General features: G+C 34.6%; 1 long non-coding RNA gene across 1 annotated transcript; it reads right to left on the bottom strand.

Moving 5' to 3' along the window:
* Window positions 1-16,032: 16,032 nt before the first annotated feature.
* LOC108982267 lies at window positions 16,033-19,515 on the bottom strand. Its single transcript, XR_004802382.1, has 4 exons — window positions 19,202-19,515; window positions 19,027-19,114; window positions 16,840-16,996; window positions 16,033-16,223 (listed from the first exon to the last, which is right to left on the bottom strand). It is a non-coding gene; the product is annotated as an uncharacterized LOC108982267 (long non-coding RNA).
* Between the last annotated feature and the right edge of the window lie 2,119 nt (window positions 19,516-21,634).

Below are 21,634 nucleotides of genomic sequence, written 5' to 3'. Positions count from 1 at the left end.
TTTAAGTCAATTAGAGATAAGCCCACCTTACACAGCAAATAATACAGACTTTGATTTGAATAAAAATTTTAAAATTAATTTTACTTGCATATTAAATTGTGCCATATCGATTATTTTCAAATATAATTTATCTATTTCATATCTAGAACTGCTATTTCTTTTAACAATGCAAGCGTAAACAATTGGTATTAATATTTCGTATGCCTAGGCAAAGTTTTAGTAACTCGGGCCGAGATCTTCACTTGCGAACAAAAAGAAGAAGGGTGGGCTCAGGGTTGTCCGAGAAGCCATGCCTAAATTAGTCTCCTTAGTATATTGATGGCTTTCATACTTAGAATTCAGAGAGAATTCTTTGTACCTGAGATGTAGTTTTTATATGAAGCTCCGCGGGGGAAGGGGGGGCATTCTTTTCCCCGTATCAGGGTCAAGATGGCCCACATCTATGTTGATCTGGGCATTTAATACAGTGTGGCTTTATAGACGGTGCATTTAATATGGCGTGGCTTTCCGGGCCAATCTCGACGGTGGGTAAGCGGCGTAATCACTTCTGGTTCCTTTCCATAAGAGAATAGAGGGTCATTCGTGTCTTCCGTTGACGCAGTTCCGTAATGTTAGGTGTAATAAGAGATGTCAGAGTCAGCATGTCCCATTAGTCCCCTACGTTTTGTTTCCGGTGCTGGACACCTCTCTTCCTATAATGTGATATTGGGGGTTGGACTTTTTAGTGATTCCGAGGCCTCAAAAGAGTGGGACTCGGACAGGCCCAGAACCTGGTATTGGGCCCAAGGCCCCATTAGGATGGGTTGAATCGGAAATACCCCTCCCACAAATAATTAAATTTTTCTTTTTCATAAGTTTATATTTTTGGAATAAGTAGTGATTTCACAATTGATCAGCAAATTTCATACTAGGATAACCCCTACATGCAGCCAACTCCAAATGGTAACAGATCCTGGTGTGTTGTCCTTTAAATTCAATCTCTCAACTCGAAACTCATTCAGATTCTTCTAGTATTTTGGATCCAATCCCATCGATTTATTGAGAAAAACCCTTGTTATGGGAGTGGGAGTGAAGGATGAAGTCTAACTCCCTCATCAATTTACAATTGACTTTAGTTAGGTAGACGAGTCTCAGGAGTCAGAAGGTCGCTTTCCTCCACATTTGCTTTTCCTGTAACAAATTATCTCACCTTGTCTTGTGCTTTTGCCTAATTCTCTCAATATTTGCTGTTCCAAATGTGATAGCTGGGCAGATTCTCCTTCTAGCTCCAAAGGGCATTAGCTCAAAGACAAATGATATAGTCATAAGTACGTAAGCATTGCATATTTATTTTAAAAAAAAGTAAGTAAATATATAATTCACATAAAAAAAATTAATTTTTAATGATAGATTCACCTTTTGTTTTCAAATGAATGTACAGTGCTTACACAATTTATGACTGTATCTAACATTAATTTATGAGAAATAATATTTACAATCACAGAATACGCAAGCACCGCGCACTTCTTTTGAAATAATTGAGCAAATATGAAACCCATATAAAAAAATTAATAGTAGCTCCACTCTTTTTTAAAAAAAAATAATATGCACACCGCTTATACAACCCATAATTATACCTAATAATACGTTTAGTTTTAATTTATACCATATTCACGATAGAATATATTCATATTATTTTAGCATATGAATGGCATTATGATTTAATCTCAATCAATATCAATTAAAATTAGTGATTTATTATTTTTTTTATTTTTTTCTCTAGTCTCATTCAACTATTTCTTAGGGACAGATGTTATAAAGATAAAGCCTTCAAATTCCCTCTCCCTCATTCTCTTTTCTCCACCTTTTTTTTCTATTATAATTTTATTGATCGCTTTAATATTATCGACAGTGAGAGGTCTCTCCTGAGGCCCATTATCTTGCATATCCAGTAAGACATCCACAAGGTCCTTGTGCTCCTTTGTTATTCTCTCGGGTTTGAGATGTTCACTCAGCAATTGGTCCAAACATTGATCAAAGTCCAGAAAAGTCTTCAGAAGTCTTGATTTCATGCTTGTTAAGCTGTCTATAAAATCCATAGAGGGGAAGAAATCTCCAAGTAGTACTTCTTCTCTAACAAAGCTATATGATTGAACTCTTTTGGCACTAAGTATAAGTTCAAATATGCATAGTTTTTTAACATTTCTCCAATTTAGAGCATTGGCATTAGTTTTATCAAATTTATTTCTAAAATTTGATGAAAAGTACATATTTTTTATAAATCTAAAATCTCCCTATCCATAACCTCATATTGGATTAACCATTGGATTAATCAAAATAATAATATAATATTTTTTTTTCATATTTTATAATTACACTAACTATATATTAATTAATAATTTAATTTGATACTTAAAATATTATTTTTCAACTTAAATATATTGTGGCTCAAAATTAGAAAACAATAATTTAAGTAAATAAAATAAAGGTTATAAAGTATGAACAATTAGTCTTCAAATTTGGAGATGAACTTAAATGTATTGTAGCTCAAAGTTAAAGATTTTAGTGTATGTTGAATCCAATACAATGATTTTGAACACAAATTCATCAGATTTTGAAGATGACACTTATTTGATGAGTCCAATGCCAATGCTCTGTGCCATAGGGGGAGAAAGGTCAAATTTGTGCAACCATACATGAGGTATTGTTTTGCTGGAAAGACTTGGTGCAAACCCAAATTGATATGGGGTTTCAGTTATTTTTTCTCAAATCACTTCAGAATAATATAAGTTATTTTCCCCAAATCATATATTTACGATATCAGTTATTTTTCCTCAAATCATATATTTACGCTCATTTTTGCCTTGTTAATAAATATTTGGTTTCAAGTTTTGGAAGTGATTCTGATTTCAATTTTGGCCAAATTTCTTGTAGGTTACTTGTTTATTTATGTATTTCATTTTTATACAATAATTTGGATTTTTAAATTTTTGAAAAAATATCATAATTTCGAATTTTGCAACACTATTTAAGTTCGGCTTGTGGGCTTCATAAAATAATTTTGAATTTTACTATTAATCAATAATTTTCAAAGTTTTCTCTGTGTTCTTAGGCACTTATCTTGTCTTCTTTGTGTTGATCATTTGTTGAAACTAGACATCATAATAATCTAAATTCTGTCCAACGCCGGTTGGCATCAGAGCTTAAGCATCTTTCCTAGCGTTATATCTCATCAGTTTCTATGGCTAGTGGTCGTGGTCGTCGTGGGCTGGTTCCGAACGAGGAAGTTCCGCACCGTGATTGTAGCGTACAGGATGTGATGATTGAGGATTTGCAGAGACAGATTTCAGAATTAACCCAGCATCTAGCTGCGCAAGATATCATTGATCGTGAGATGGAAGATCATAATTCTGATTCTAGTTTTGAGAACCCGTATCACAATCGGGCTCTATTATGAAAGCACCGTGGTAGGGAGGAGCATCATGGGGACCTTGGTGTCAAAGTTGATTTATCAAAATTTTCTGGTATCCTTCAGGCAAAAGGCTTTGTTGATTTATTGCATGAGCTTGAGTGAATTTACTACTCTGATAAAAAAAAGTTTGAGGATGGACATTCTTCCATAGGATGTAACTTTAAACTAATCTACGATACATATCCTAATGAAGATTAGTGGATGAGGTAACTATTTTTATTGAAAAAATAAAAAATTTGGAAAAAGAAAATAGTGACGAAGTTTTGAAGTTTGAGGATCATGTAACATCTTTTGAGATAATTAACTATGTTGATTTTCTTGGAATTGAGGATTTTTTTTTCAATTTCTCTTGTGCAAAATATTTTTTTAGGATTCGAGATGTGGGAAAAAACTTTTGAAGTATAAGAAATTCAATATTATTTTACTTCGACTGATCAAATCAATTTTAATTTTTCCATGATCATCGGGACAATATAACAAAAGGAAAGAAAGATTGGTCTAATTGGATATCCAAAAGATCGAGGCAAGAAATTTTAGAATTCGAGGATGAATTCTCTCTAACCCAGTGAGAATGGTGCAAACCCAAATTGATATGGGGTATCAGTTATTTTCTCCCAAATATCTTCATAATAATATCAGTGATATGAAGGGCTTGGAGGGAGATTGAGGGCCCGTTTGAGTTCTAAGGTGATCTCAAATCATTTGAGATTGTTTCGTATGGATGGATATACTCTCCATCCAAACGCACACAACTTATTTCATCTGAAATAATCTCACTTCTCATCTTAACTCAGCACTATTATTCATTGAAGAGACTTTTATTATTAGTATTATTCCATCACTACAACAACAAACCATTTACTGATGGAGTCCACTACCTTTTTTAACTTCTCATAAAAGAAGTTAAACATATAAAGACATTCATTTCTTCCCATAAAAGGCTTAATAGGAGGAGTGAAGTAACTCCTTATAAATACCAGGATGAGTTTGTTTCTAAGCTGCGTGAGACTTCTCAACACGTCCCCTCACGTGTGGGCCAATATTTTCGGTACTATCATCTTGGATAGGTCGCATGAGCCCATCATCGACCATAGATTAACCTGCTCTGATACCATATAGAGAAATATGATGGAGGCAATATGTAAAACGTGTTTTCTGCAATATCCTTGATCGTGTACATAGGCTTGTTTTTATACATCACTTGTTAATAGAGAGCCTTATTCATAGCTACCGTTAGGCTCTCAACAAGTATTCAAAAATCAAATATTTGTTTACATGAGATAACTACAATATTTAAAGTTCAATCACTTGATCGCAGGATCCCACATCTTACTCCTACGTGATAGGAACAACTTCAGCAAGTGAGTCAGCATCCTTTGAATCTGGCAAGAGTTGGTTTTCAATACGCCCCCTCAATTGCAGGGGAAGATCTTGGACACTGAAGGCTTTAAGAAATTGACAGTTGGGTTTATTGTGATAGACAAATTGATAAGGTGATTTATTTTGTAAGATAAGCGTATGTAACCTATTTATCAAGTAAGTGGCTGTAAGAAATGCATCTTCCCAAAATTGTTGGGGTAGATGTGAATGAGAGAGTAGGGATAAACCAACCTCAACAGTTTGTTTATGGCGCCGTTCCATCGCACCCATTTTTTTTATGAGTATGTGGACAAGCGATACGATGTTGAATACCAGTGTTTTTGAAGTGATTTGTTAATTTGCGGAACTCACCGCTCCAATCAGATTGAAACATTTTGATTTTTCTCTCAAACATGCGTTCATCATAAGACTGAAACTGAAGAAAAATATTCTCTATAATGGATTTTAATTTGAGTGGAAAGAGCCATACAAATTTTGTGCAATCATCTATAAAGGAGACATAATAACGGCAGCCAAAGTTGTAAAGAATTGATGATGGCCCCCATACATCACTATAAATTAAATCAAGAGGGAACTTGGATGAATGATGATTTGAACGAAGCGGTAGAGAACAACTCTTCGCATGTTGGAGCATACTAGAATTATTTTATTGCAATGAGGAAGAGTGAAATTAGACACAGCTTTGTTGACGACGGGAGTAGACGCATGGCCGAGTTGTTGATGCCACAGCTGGTATGAAGCACGAACGGCAGAAAAACAGCGAGGATGAATGGATTGGGCAGAGCTAGAGAAGGAATATAATCCATCTCTAAATATTCTGCGATGAAAGAGTCTCCCCAAGTAATCCTTGACATCAACAAAATAAACATTATTGTCTTTACAAAACTGTTTGACAAAAATTAGATTTTTTTGAATTTCAGGAACAAACAGAACTTGATTTAAGATAAATGGTTTGGTAGAATTAGAAATGGAAGAAAAACAAATTTGGGAGATTTGCAAACTTTCACCATTGCCTACATGAATTCGATCAGTATCACCATAATCTTCACTCCTTAGATTGAGGTGGCGATATCGTTGGTTAGGTGATGGGTGGCACCAGTGTCAAGGTGCCAATTGAGTTCAGATTGTGAGGAGCTAGAGGCAACGAAGGCCAAGGGATTGCGCTGGTCAGAATTCGCAGAGTAGGTAATATCAAACCTGTGAAAATATTTATTCGCTGTGTGGCCCTGTTTACCACATACTTGACAAATTACAGTATCTCGAGTGGATGGACCACGACCAGAAGATGAAAAATGCTGAGAACCCCCACGAAAACCTCTCCCCCTGCCACAATATCTACCACGACCACAGGAAAAATGTTGTGAAGTCTATCGTGTAGCAACATTGATAGATGCTTGTGACATTGGTGGATTGTTGTGGGACAGACAGGACTTTGTAATGAGAAGAAGAAAGTAAACTTCCTCCAGCGTAGCAGGGTCTTTGCGCACAGAAATAGTAGTAACAAAGGGGTCATAATCATGATCGAGACCAACAAGGTAGGTGATGATTTTGTCACATCTAAGTGAGTGCCCAGCAATGGCTAGTTCATCAGTGTAGCATTTAATTTGCATAAAATAATCACTAGCAGAAAGGGCACATTTGCGAGCATTAGCAAGATCAGTACGCATCTAAATGATACGGGCCCGTGACTGAGAAGAGAAGGATGTTTCAAGTGCTTGCCAAACTTTAGCAGAGGTTGTGTGGGAAACAACTTGAACTAAGATTGTTTCAGTAATTGCAGAGAAAAGGACAACAAGAACAATAGCGTCTTGCCTTAGCCAGTGATCATAGAGAGTGTTAGGGATAAATGAAGTGGTATGAGATTCGGAGTTGGTAACAGCAATTTCCGTAGGAGGTATTGTGGCGGTGCCATCAAGATAACCGAAAAGACCTTGGCCACGGAATGAGTTGAGTTTTTCAAACATGGTAATTATCACGGGAAAGTTTGGTGACATTAATGGTTGGAGGGGTTATAAGAGAGGAAGAAACAGGGGAAGAGTGGTTTGACATAGTTGAGGAAGGAGAGGACATGGAAGGACATAGGTCAAATGGCTATATCTGATACCATGTAGAGACACTCATTTCTCCTCATAAAAGGCCTAATAGAAGAAGTGAGGTAACAACTTATAAATACCAAGATGAGTTTGTTTCTAAGCTGCGTGGGACTTCTCAACACGTCCCCTCACATGTGGACTAGTATTCCCGGTACCATCATCGTGGGTAGGTTGCAGGAGCCCATCATCGATCATAGGTTAACCTGCTCTGATACCATATAGAGAAATATGATCGAGGCAATATGTAAAACGTGTTTTCTACAATATCCTTGATCATGTACATAGGCTTGTTTTTATACATCACTTGTTAACAGAGAGCCTTATTCATAGCTACCGTTAGGCTCTCAACAAGTATTCAAAAGTCAAATATTTGTTTATATGAGATAACTACAATATTTAAAGTTCAATAACTTGATCGCAGGATCTCACGTCCTACTCCTACGTGATAGGAACAACTTTAGCAAGTGAGTCAGCATCCTTTGAATCTGGCAAGAGTTGGTCTTCAATAAAACATATATCAACCTACTTCATACATCCAAATATATTTTAATGGGACCGGCCACAAAATCCACTTAAATATCTTAACTCATTACTATTCACAGATAATTTCAAATCATCTGAAATACTCTTAGTCATTCTTCTGGACTTTTCCTTCAAGAACATCACAAGAAGGATGGAAGCAAAGAGTAAGAAGGGTTGGAAGTTTTCCTTTAGCCGGCCTTTAAGAGAAGCCATTGGAGTTATGATGAGTGAGTGTAGGATTAATTATCATCCATATATATGTGTGTGTGTGTATATATATATATATATATATATATTTATATATCCTGACTTGCGTGTGGTATTTCATGACAGATTGTGCGGCTTGCACTTGATTTCAAAGAAATATCCCACTGATCTTAGTGATATTTTCACTTCCCCGAGTCTACGGTGTTCTATTTTGTGGTATTGATTGTTTCTGTGAGAGGATAGTAATGAAGATAGTTCTCAGCCATACATGTCAGTGGTTTTCTTGGTAAGATTTAACCACAAAACTGCCCAAAAATTAACTTTTCCTTGGAAAACACTAAACCTACCGAGGATTTGTCCCAACAGTGGGTCCTGACAGGTTTTTTATTTTTTTACTTAAATGATTAAAAAAATATTTTTTAAAAATATAGTGAATTTGTTTTTTAAATATTTAAGGATATAAAAAAATTATACGAAACAAAAGCTAAATGGCCTTCTCAAAAGAATTTGTCGATGGCCGGAGCTACTCCCTCTGTGGGTGTAGCAGGACTCTATTTATTTCATGTCCTTTGCTGTATTAAGCCTAAGAATCTTCTTGCTCAACTGTTTCAGAGAAAGAGAGAGACCACCAAGAGTATAGTAAAAGCACTTAATTTGATCTTTCCATGGCAATTCCAGCAACGTGATCCTTTTGAATCTCAAGCATATATATATATATATATATAATTATAATGTGCACCAAATCTTTTTTATTTTTATGTTCATATTGAACATAGAACACTTCCTAGTTCCATCCCCATTGCTAGCTCTCTCTTTTGCCTGTTCCACCCCCATCTTCGATTAAAAGAGAGTTTTGTTGTCTTCCCCGTTAATCTTTTGTCACTATTTTTCTCTTTTACTTCGTTTAAAATTCAACAACATTTTGCCAACTCTTTTGGTACAAAATTAAAAATACCTAGTTCTTTTTTTATTAAAAAAAATACATAAGATTGATAAAACCAAAAAAAATTAAAATTAAAAGACTACTAATTTGAAAAAAAAATGATTAGTGTAATTAAATATGTTATTTATATTTAACATGTCTAGTTTTAAATAAAACTACTAATTTAAATACATATATATTTTATTCAATAAGTTTCACTTAAAGGCTTATATTGTTTCATTATTATTTAATAAAATTGAAAAGTTGATTATATGGTTTTCAAGAATTAATTTTCATTTAATGATAGTATAATGAGACACGGATGATGTCACCTAAAGGAGGAAAGCTCCAAATATTTAAAAATATTTTCTTAACAATTAAGTAAAAAAAAAAAAAAGAAAAAAAAAAGAAAAAAAAAAGAAAAAGAAAAGCCATTCTCTTAAATTCAAAAAGGCCGGCTAGAGAGAAGTTAGAGCTTCTCTATCTAGGAGGTGGATAATATTTCTGCACTTATTGTTGCTTAGATACTCATACTATCATTCCCTTACACTCATCGCATCTCTCATCCCAAGCAAGTTTTATGATGGACATGGAATCTCTAATCTCACAAACGGAAGCTCTCTCATGGAATGATATGAATCTTCATCCAGCTCCAGAAACTGCAAAAGCAAATTCAGACAAAATCCTGATAGGAAGGTTAGTAGCTGATCGGCCTCTGAATAAATTTGCAATACATTCTAGTATAAAGGCCTCCTGGAACTTCATAAAAAATTTCCTCATTGAGGATTTGGAGATCAACAAGTTTATTTTCACCTTTAGATCCATTCAAGATAAACTTAGAGTGCTAAATCAGGTCCCTTGGAATTTTAAAGGGCACTTGCTTATTCTGAAACCTTGGCCATTAGGAGCTACCCTTCAAGAAATCAGCTTAAACTTTGCTATTTTCAATGTGCAAATTCATGGTTTACCTCTAGATCATATAACTCTTGAAAATGCAATTGAAATTGGAAAAGCTCTCGGTTCTCTGATCAAAGTGGAAGTAGATCCTCTTTATGGATTAGCTTTCAGAAAATATATTCGTATTAAAGTGGAGATTGATATCACTAAGCCACTCAAGCAAGGTTTCATGATGCCGAGAGTTGAGAACCATGAAGTATGGGTCGCATTTAAATATGAAAAATTATCAGACATTTGTTATGCTTGTGGAAGACTAGGACATTCTCAAATATTTTGTGGATATCTAAGCTCTCCTCCTACAAGACTATCATATGGCCCTTGGCTTCGAGCTGAGTTCAACAACATCCCAGAAAGTGTTCAGTTAAACCAACAAACAGATAGTGGGCAACAGGAAGCAACAGATCACTTCGAACAATTTCGTACTCCGGTTTCAAGTGCAGATGATTACAGTAAAGGAAAGCAAGTTATTTCTCCAAGGAAAAATTATGAAATAACTTTGGGTGGGCAAAGTAATATTACCAGTGTTCATATTGGAAAAATGCAGAAAAAATATCGGATGAGATGCAGTTCCTCCATTCTCCTTCAACTCATCAAAGGCCAAATGAACTTGAGAAAGGAACAACCCCAACAGATCCTCAAGCACTGTTTAGTTACAGTGATCAGTCACAATTAATACTCTCACCTACAAATTTAAATGTGATCACTGTTCGACCAACCATCGCACCCTGCAGCTTCAATACAAGTCTCGGTAAAATATCCCTCTTATCTTCAAGTACAGCAGCGCCGATTGAGCAAGAAGATTTAATTCCACCAACCGATCCTCATTTTGTTTTCTCATCATTTAATGCGGCGTCAGATCAAATCAGCCCCTGGAAGACACAATGGAAGACAATTAATAAAGCAATGAAGACTTTTCAGCATCAGCAGACATCCGGAGTGATTGGATCAGATATCGGGCTGGGTATCCATCAAGCCCACAGTGTTGATTTTAAAGATATTGAAACCCGGCCATTATTCATGGATCCATCCAATGCAAGCCCATATAATACCGTAATCCATGAGTCCATCCAGCAGAAATCTGTAGCCTCGACTATCGGCCATTTTACCGCCCATATTACGCAAAAGTCAGACTTTCAAGCTCAGGAAATTTCAGCAACCGCTGGCCCCTTTTCGTCTTCAGTCAAGCATGTTCTTAAGCCTAATAAGCCAGCCAAGCCTATACCAAGACACAGCCAGTACACAAGCCTTCCGGATGCTGCGTATGGCCCAGGCAATTCCGATCAATCCATAGAGACAAGCCATCAACCAGTGATTATTGAAGACCAATCTATCTCTCCAATGGATTTTCAATTGATTACTCCATCTCTCAAAAGGCACCAGTTGGTTGAACTTTCAGAAGCACCTCAGAGGAAATCTCAAAGACTCATCAAAATAGAGAAAAAAGACCAGATAGCCCATTCGAATCCAGAAGATACATCAATGGCTCAAGCACTCTTAGATATGCATACTGGTATTTTTGGTAAAGAGAAAAAGCATAAAGGGAAATCAAAACTTAATTCCTACAGCCGACCACCATCCCAAGGAAAATCCAAAACAGCTTCTGAGGCAAGCTTAAAAATGCCTCCACAAGCTAAGTGAAGACATTAGTTTGGAATTGTAGGGGATTAGCCCGCCCTAAAGCAATCAGAAACCTCAGGGCCAATATTAGGATATATAACCCGGATGTAGTTTTTTTGTCGGAAACTTTGGTGGTTGATGATAACACCATATATATTGTTCATAGTCTAGGTTTCCATCATTTTGTTTGTAATCCTGCTGTTTGTAAAAAAGGGGGCCTTCTTCTTTTGTGGCGTCCGGGTGTAGAAATTGAGCCTGTAAATATTAATAGTAATGCAATTTCTGTTTTAGTTTACTCTGATCCCCCACACCAACCTTGGTTACTCACTTTTGTTTATGCTCCAGCCCAGTGGATTAACAAAGCTAATTTTTGGAATCACTTAGATTCATTATCTCAAGCTTTCCCTGGGCCCTGGGTTTGTATGGGTGATTTTAATGATATTACCAATCAGTCTGAGAAATATGGAGGTAGACCTGTTCCTTTCAACCCAAATCGGGGTCTCAAAGCCTTTATGGACAGAAATAGCCCGATTGATATTGGTTATATGGGTCCGAAATTTACTTGGATCAATAATAGACAAGGGAATGCACTTATAAGAGAAAGATTAGACAGATCCATTGCTAATCAAGAATGGAGATTACTTTTCTCAGATGCAACATTACAGCACTTGGCATCATCAGCATCGGACCATCATCCAATCTTATTGCAAACAACAACTCTCATTCGTCAAGCTCCATCATTCAAGTTTGAAGAATTCTGGACACATGAACCTCTGAGCCACCAAATAATCAGTGAAGCATGGAAGAAACCACACTTGGGCAATCCATCCTATATCTTATGCATGAAAATCAAATCTACAAAAGAAGCACTCAAAATGTGGAACAAAAGTCACTTCGGCAGGATCAATCACAATATCCTTCAGATTGAAACGGAACTTCTCGAGATACAAGGCAATCTTATGACTCCTTCAAACCAAGAAAAAGAAAGATTCTTGCAACATAGACTGCACAAGCAACGCGAATATGAAGAAATCTTATGGAAACAAAAATCCAGACTTACTTGGTTAACTTCAACGGATCTCAATACCAAATTTTATCACTTGACAACAACAATTCGTCGAAGAAGGAATGCAATTGAAACAATCAAACTGGGACCAGGTATTTGGTCTATGGATCCTCTTGTGATAGAATCTGCTTTTATTAATCATTTCAGCTCTATATATTCCTCTTCAAATCCAATATTCCCTGAACAATTGGATAATCTCTTTGACAAACAAATCTCGGACATAGAGAATGATTCCTTAACTGCCATACCAGAGGAAAAGGAAATATATGAAGCTTTAATGCAGATTCCTAGTAACAAAGCTCCAGGACCAGATGGAATGACAGCCCTTTTCTACAAGCACTACTGGAACATTGTTAAAATAGAAGTCATACTAGCAGTGCAGAATTTCTTTAGTAGTGGTCAACTTCTAAAGCAGATTAACCATACCAACATTGCTCTTATCCCAAAGACTTATAGTCCAAATAGTCCATCTCAATATCATCCCATTAGCCTTACGAATGTCAGCTACAAGATCATAACCAAAATTCTGGCAAACCATCTCAAAGTTCTACTCCCAAAAATCATATCACCACTCCAAACAGCATTTGTTCCAGGCAGAAACATCAAGGAAAATACTATTATAGCTCATGAACTTTTCCATCATCTCAAAAGAAAATCAGGGAAGAAAGGTTTGATGGCTATTAAGCTGGACATGGAAAAAGCATTTGACCAAGTTGAATGGGAATTTCTCTACACAGTGATGAAGAATTTGGGATTCAGTCAAAAGTGGATAAAATTGATAAAGACATGCATATCTACAGTATCTTTCTCCATTCTCATTAATGGTTCACCAAGAGGTTTTTTCAAATCACAAAGAAGTATAAGGCAAGGAGATCCATTATCACCTTTTCTTTTTACTCTGGTCACAGAAGCTCTTTCAAGAATCTTACTGAAGGCTGAAGCTCAACAGAAACTCGAAGGGGTTCAAATCAGTAGAAACAGTCCAGCTGTATCTCATTTACTTTTTGCAGATGATACTATTATCTTCACAAAAGCCACGGAAAAAAATGCAAAAAACTTATCAGAGTGTTTGACAAAATACCAAGGTTGGTCAGGTCAGAAGATAAACATGAGCAAGTCTTCAATGTTCATCACCAGAAATACAAGCCAAGCAACAAAGTCCACTATTTCCCAATGGTTACCTTTTAAATCTGCATCGGCAAGAATGAAATATCTGGGATTGCCAACTTCCTTCAATAGAAACAAAAAAGAAAATTATAGTGTTATGCTAGCGAGAGTGGGGGAAAAATTGGAAGGATGGAAATCCAAACTACTGGCTCAGGCAGGTAGAACAATGCTAATCAAGTCTGTTGTAAGCTCGATACCAACATATCACATGACCTCCTTTCAGTTACCAAAATCAGTCTGCAAATCACTTGATCAATCATTTAAGAACTTTTGGTGGGGTTTCTCAAAGGATAAAACTCATCATATGACCTTAAAGTCCTGGAAATCTATCTGCTTACCAAAAAAGGAAGGTGGACTGGGTATCAGATTAATGGAAAGGATGAATCAAGCAATGCTTGCCAAAACAGGTTGGGAGTTAAGTGGCCCTTCAAATGGTTTGTGGTATTCCATTCTTTCTGCTAAGTATCTAAAGAACACTACTTTCTGGGAGGCGACACAAAAAACAACTGACTCATGCATGTGGAAGGGATTACTTAAAACAAGAGAATTGCTTCATCAAGGTCGTTGTTTCCAAATCTATAGTGGAGAATCTATTAATATCTGGTCAGATCCATGGATTCCTTCACTGACTAATTTCAAGCCACAGCAATTACAATGTATGTCTATTGATTACCCAAACTTTACAGTTTCAGATCTCATTATTAATAATCCTAGGAGTTGGGATGTACCAAAATTACAAAACCTGTTTGATCAAGAAAACATATCAGAAATTATAAAAATCCCTCTTTCGGTAAGATCGTCTGAGCAAGACAAAGCTGTATGGGCTCTCAGTCACAATGGAAAATACTCTGTCAAAACAGCTTATCATGCATCTTTGCAGAATCATGGTTTAGTTCAACCTAGCTTCTCTATATCACTCTTCAAGCCTTTGTGGAGCCTTAAAATTCATGATCGCCATAAATTGATGTTGTGGAAACTTCTCTGGAATATTCTCCCTACCAAATCACGAATTGGTGAATTCATCACTCAACAAGATTCTGAAGAGTGTCCACTTTGCAATCAAGAGAAAGAGACTTTACTGCATCTTTTTATACAATGTCCTGTCATCAGAATCTTATGGCAACAGAGCAACTGGCCTTTAAATCTTGCTAGATTGCCTATAAATTCCATATCAGATTGGATTCAGATGATCATCTACCCAGATAAAGAATTGGGCCTTATATCGGAAGAAAAGCATCATTTCCAGCTATTTGTAGTCATAATGTTAGATTTTATTTGGAGAAAGAGAAATGATATAGTCCACAATCACACTTCTCTATCATTTCCAGATGCAAAGATCCAGCTTCAACACACTTTTGAAGTTTATAAAGTAGCCTGGAAAACAAAAAAGAGTCAACAAAGCAAACAAGAAGAATGGAAATCCCCTCCATTAAATTATCAAAGCTTCTTGTTTGATGCAGCAGTGAGGGATCATTTCTCAGTAGGCTCAGTAATACAAAGAAATCATAGAGGAGATATCCTGGGAATCAAAACGGAACAATTCCAAACCACTAATCCTCTTGTCGCAGAAGCATTGGCAGCTTTGTTAGCATCCAAAATGGCTTCCAATCAAAATAGTGCAATAATAGAAGGGGATGCTCAGTCAATATTTACATCTATTGCGAATCCAGATTCGACTCCTTTCTGGAACATTTGAACTATTATTGGCGACATCCTTCACATCTCCCAATTTCACCAGGACTGGAAATTTACCAAGATACATCGATTTCAAAATCGATGCGCACACTCGGTGGCGCAATGGGCAGCTACAAATCTTGTATTTGGAAGCATACCTTTAGATATTATTCCTAGCTGTTTTTTGTATATCGACAGTGGAAAAGATCCACCTTAAACTCTTGTTTTTCTATTATTATTTATAATATGCTTGATTAGAAAAAAAAAAAAAAGTAAAAAAAAAGAAAAGGGAATCAGAGATATATGCATCAATAGATGCATCATTTCCCTTTTGAAAATAAGCTAGCTAGTTGCGCACCCATGCAATGCAAGAAAAAACTTTAGACTTTAATTCAGTTTTAGAACATGATTAATTTGGAAATTCCAAATTGTCTATCATTTATTAATATAATATCTCAAATTATTTTAAACTTATATATTCAAACTAATAATCATTTAATAATTAAATAATATTGTAAGATAGAGGCACTCATAGTGGGCACTGGGCATCACTTCCCACTCTTTTGAGAGTTATGTTAAATAGGTCGTATTCGAGTCAATCAAGCATAATTAGTTTATTGAACATGCAAGACATGTTAGATGAAATGATACTACTTGTTTATTTAATGAATTATGTCAAAACTGAGAAATTTGATTGGATTAATTAAACAGAGATCGAGCAATACAATTTAGCCATATAGTCAAAGAGTCGTACGTGTTTGATCAAAACGTCACGAACCTTACTTACAAATTTGACCGACGAACACGAATATCAGCCCTAGTGTGAAATTTGCTTACTAGTTGCGCAAACAGCCATATAATGGGTCATCATCTCCAATAGAAAACAAATTAAGTTGAAACCCCAAATTAGATCAAGACATTGGCTCTATTGATGTGATTTTGCCTAATATCTTCCGTGAAAACTAATATATATATATCTTCTATATATATAAGTGGCTATTTAACGGAGCCTAACGGAAATTCTTGTTTTCCGTTAGTGCTCTGTTAAATCAACGTTAGTTGAGTGAAACATAAATACATTAATTGACAATATCAATTGACAAGTCTCTGTTCCTGATACAAAGCATACAAAGTTTTGTTTTACACGAGCTTTCACATGTTATCAACCTGCAGAGCAGAAAAAGTACACAGGAAAACAGAAAGTGAAAATTAATATAACTCAAAATAATATAATACTCAATGGATAATGTGAAAAACTGCAAAACTGAGCTTTCACACTTTTGAAGTCTGTTTATTGGCAGTGTTAAAAAGCATGCAACCAAAATACATGCAAGTGCTGGACTGCATAACTGAAAGCAGAAAAATAATAAACTCAAAATAATCTAATACTCAATGGATAATGTGAAAAGCTGCAAAACTGAGCTTTCACATCTTTGAAGTCTGTTTATTGGCAGTGTAGCACGCCAAATACATTACTAATATGGAATCTTTTTCCTAGCTAACATGAGTATATGAGTTGTTTCTATGTCACAGTAAAAATAATATATATTTGAAACTAAGCTTATCTAAATTAAATCTTTACTACCTATGTCACAGTATATGCACCACTTTCACCACTTTCATATGTCACAGTAGTTTGAAGATAATCAATATATTTTAAACTAACTAAGCTTATCTAAATCAAATAACCATCATAAACAATTCTTGCTTAAAGACTAAATGAATAGGGTACCAACCTCACTTATTAACAAATATCATAAAATATTCCTAAAAAATAATTTACTTGAAGTGTGTATTGAGGTCGTGTCCTCATGATCATGCTTTGCCTTTGATAAAAATGCATGGAACCCAACTGCACTGCAGTCTATGCATTTGAAAGGGACTTGTCAAATTTGCTGCTTTCCTGTCCTCTGCCTGTTTACTGAGAAAGCAGGTTCAACCTGCAGATCAGAAAAAGTACACAATAAAACATAAAAATGTTGTGCTGACATATCTGCCAAATTATAAAGGATAAAAATAATAAACCCAAATAAAAAACATACAACGAAAAAACATGAAAATAGTCAACTGGTATAACTGTCAAAACCTAAAGGAGAACTGCAAAATTGACTAAAGGATATGAAAAACATGAAAGTGGTGGCCTGACATTACTGTCAAAACATAAAGGTGAAAAATAATGAACTTAAAATAACCTAATACTCAGTGGATAAGAAAACAAAAGCTGCCAAAAAAACAAAATAACAAAGGAGCTGCCAAACAAAACTGCCAAAAAACAACGCTGCCAACAGAAAAAAAATTACACGTTGTGATTTTGGGCTGTTATCAGGCAGCCATACTTTCTTAAAAAAAAAAAAAAATCATGTTAGAAAGATTTTTAAGAAGAAAGATAAAATAAAAATGTACACAAAAACTGTACTCTAGCTGAAAACAAAAGAACATATGCATGCATATTTGATAGTTTTTTCCATATATGGTTTGAGAGTTTTTTTTTTCCTTGTGTCTGGCTTGGTTGGTTTTGCAGTTTTTACTTGGTCTTGGAGTGGTCGTATGGGAGGAGACGAGGCATTGCAGTTTATAAACATAATGTCTTTTGACAGGCCAAACTTAACCAAACCCAACCACATATATGCAGCCTCACTTCCAACTAAACAAATTCTGATATTTGCTCCTCATACAACTTCACTTCCAACTAAACAAATTCTGGTCTTTACTAAGGATCAAGCAAATTGTCATAGGTGAATAAGGATCAAGCAGATTCTGTTCTTCTCTTCTCTTCCATTTTTCCCTTTTACTGTTTTTTTATGTTTACTGCTGGTTTTTACTTGTGATGATTTGTTTTCAGCTGATTTCCCAGTTCTTTGAGGTGTTCTTGGGTGAGGATCAACTGCACATTCCTAGCTCTTATCTTAGTAAGTGTATGGTATTATTTATTTCTTTCTATATATTTGGGATACATCTTTTTGTAATTTTAAAAATATTTACTGCTTATGAAAAGACTAATTTAGGAGAAGTATTTCAGTCAAAAAATTTTTAAAAAGGGAATAGATTTCACTTGTTGGTTGTTCAATCCACCGCATTGCTAATTTGCTATCTTGGGGTAAACAAGTAGAAATAAGTGAAAATGATGAACACATAGCAAAAGCAGTGGGATTGAACAACTTTAGCCAGGTTTTAGTTGCTGCCGAGTCTTTCTAAAGGATGCCTTGACATGGCTTGGCTAATCTGAAGAGATACATCTAATTATTTGTTCATGCATACTGTCATCTTATTAAACATTTTATCACTTCCAGACTTCCAGCATAATTTGCCATTTTTAATTTTTTTTAATTTTTTTTTTTATCGTTATTGACTTCATTTCCTCTTGTTTCATTTTATTCATCCATTTTTTGTTTTTAATATTGGCAGGGAGATTGTGAGCTGCCAGTACTGCAAAGGTGAGTTTGCGACTTCTCATAAGGCCTTTTCTTTTTGTACTTAATTCATTTCTCATGCAGTTTATAAACAATTTATTTAAATATTAGTTTTTTTTTTTTCCATTTTATTTTTTGGTAGTTGCTGCTTATATATTTTTGAATTTGTAGTTGTCTCTCCTCATCATCATGAATTCCTATGCACTTCACTTAGCAACCTAGATTGTTTGCTGAACTTTATTATATTTGTACAACTACCAAATTGTTGCCAAGTTTTGAAAAAAATTACAAAGTGCAGTTTTTAAATGTTAGGATATTACACAAATTGGTGCTGCTTTTGCTGTATTTGTATGTTCATGGATATTCTTCTATTAATGGCTATATATACAGATTTCCCCAATTAACAGGACACGCCTAATTACAAAACCCTAATAACACAAACACAATCACAAAAATCTTAAATTAAAAATCCTAATAAAACAAATACATAATATCATCAACCATATTTAGATTTTGAAGTATTTTAAAAACACAAAAAAAACAAAAAAAAAAAAACTTACTATGGGAATCGAAGACAAAGAGTGAGGTGAGGCTCACGGTCCGCGCGAGGGTGGGTGAGTTTCGGGAGATGGATATGGCGGCGCAACCCTAATAAAACAATTAGGGTTTTTTCATCAACCACATTTAGATTTTCAAGTATTTTAAAAACACAAAAAAAAAAAAAAAAAAACTTACCATGAATCGAAGACCGTGAGAGAAAGGGTGAAGTGAGGCCGATGGTCCACGCGAGGGTGGGTGAATGGCGGCGCAAGGGTCAACAACAACAACAAGAAGGAGAAGGAGAAGAAAGAAGAAAGAAGAAGAAGAAAAGATGGGAGAAGGGACTGGATTCGTGCGGAAGAAGAAGAAGAAGAAGAAGAAGAAGAAGAAAGAAGAAGAAAGAAGAAATGGCAGAAGGGAGGGGAGGATTCGTGCGGCGCCGTTTCCGAAGGGTTTCGGCAAACATGAAGAAGAAGAAGAACAAAGAAGAAGAAGAAGAAATGGGAGAGTTGGGCTCGTGCGGCACACTACAAACCGGAAGAGAGAAACACGAAACCTAGGGTTTCATTTTACCCTAGCGAAAACGACACCGTTTTAGACGAGCTGGGCTCCCCCCTTCTCTCACGGGCTGGGCTACCCTTTCTCTCACGGGCTGGGCTTAAAATCATACCCATAAAGCCCAATTCAAGTAATAAAACCACTATAAGGCTAGGCTCCCCTTTCTCTCATACGGGCTGGGCCTAAAATCATACCCACAAAGCCCAATTCAAATAGATAATTATAAAACCACTATAAAAAACCCAAACTCAGAAAAAAAACAATACCAACAATAATAATAATTAAATCAAAATAAAAGCCAATAATATTTAAAAGACTATCATAAATTATATTTATAATTGTAAAGTAAACAAACACTTCACAATTTTTAAAAAAATAATAAATAATTACAAGATTTACATAAAAAAAATTAAGTTTTTAATGACAGATCTTAGTCTTTTGTAAAATAATTACATTACGTTTAGACACTCATAACGATATATAACATTAATTTTATTTAATTCGATTTGGTCTTTCATGCTTTGTTTTTGATAAATTATATATGAGTATCAAATAGATAAATTTGTCTAAATTTTTATAAAAAAATATATATTTTAAAAAAATTATATTTTTAATATGGTCCACTTTTTTTATAAATAACTTAGGTGTAACTTATCTATTTGGAGCCAAGATTATCATCCTTTAATTTTTCCTGAACCTAAAAAAGATACAAAGAGTACATATCTTTATTAGTCGAAAGTGAGCTTTATTGGACCTACTCAAAGAAAAAAAAACAATACCAACAATAATAATAATTAAATCAAAATAAAAGCCAATAATATATAAAAGACTATCACAAATTATATTTATAATTGTAAAGTAAACAAACACTTCGCAATTTTTAAAAAAATAATAAATGATTACAAGATTTATATAAAAAAAATTAAGTTTTTAATAATAAATCTTACTCTTTTATAAAATAATTGCATTACGTTTAGACACTCATAACGGTATATAACATTACTTTTATTTAATTCAATTTGGTCTTTCATGTTTTGTTTTTGATAAATTATATATGAGTATCAAATAGATAAATTTGTCTAAATTTTTATAAAAAAATGTATATATTAAAAAAAATATATTTTTAATATGGTTCACTTTTTTTATAAATGACTTAGGTGTAACTTATCTATTTGGAGCCAAGATTATTATCCTTTAATTTTTTCTCAACCTAAAAAAGTATGAAGAATACATATGTTTATTAGTGGAAAGTGGGCTTTATTGGACCTGCCTAGAGCCCATTATCAAAGTAGGAACCATTGGTCCAAAGGAAAGGTTTAGGGCCCAAAACAAAAACCTGAATTTCTTTATTATTAATATTATTATTTTGTGACCCAAGTTTGACTAAATTGTCCTCTGATCGGCCTGACTGTGTTCCTCATCGCACCCAAATGTATTATAAATATGTGTTGGATTATGTTATATTCTAAACTAATGTATTATAAATATCGATATCTCACCAAACTAGACAAACGTGCTTTGCACGTTGTTCCGACCTAGTATATATATAAATGCAATGGCTATATATATAAATTGATTGATAGACATGACTATACGCAACTAGAATATTGCTAATTATTTTTGGCTATATTATATGAATGTGATTTTTCATTTGTCGGTAACGTTGATGATCATGAGATAACGTCTTGAATGAAACAAGTTAAGACTCATATGGTCCTTTTATTTACTTGGTCGCCTTTGCTTGCAATATCCATCTAATTAAATAGAGAAAAGATATTTGTAACCGTGAATTGTGCAATCACTGCTTAATCATTTTAAAAAGAGTGAATAAAATATGAGACCCACATAAAAAAATTAATTTTTTAATAGTAGATCTCACTCTTTTTCAAAACAGTTATGTGATGTTTACGCGCTTTACGGTTGTATATAAAATTACTCAAACAACTATGTTGATACACAAAAATAAATTTTTTCTTTGAAATTATATTAATATGATTATGCCGGTATATATGTAGATCACATGATCTAATAAAGTGAGTATATGTCATCATTTAATTTAAAAAATAAATT

Source organism: Juglans regia, chromosome 9 (assembly GCF_001411555.2).
Source record: "Juglans regia cultivar Chandler chromosome 9, Walnut 2.0, whole genome shotgun sequence".
NCBI classification, from domain to species: Eukaryota; Viridiplantae; Streptophyta; class Magnoliopsida; order Fagales; family Juglandaceae; genus Juglans; species Juglans regia.
Note: the sequence above shows the minus strand (reverse complement) of the source record. Positions and strands in the feature narration are given on the sequence as shown.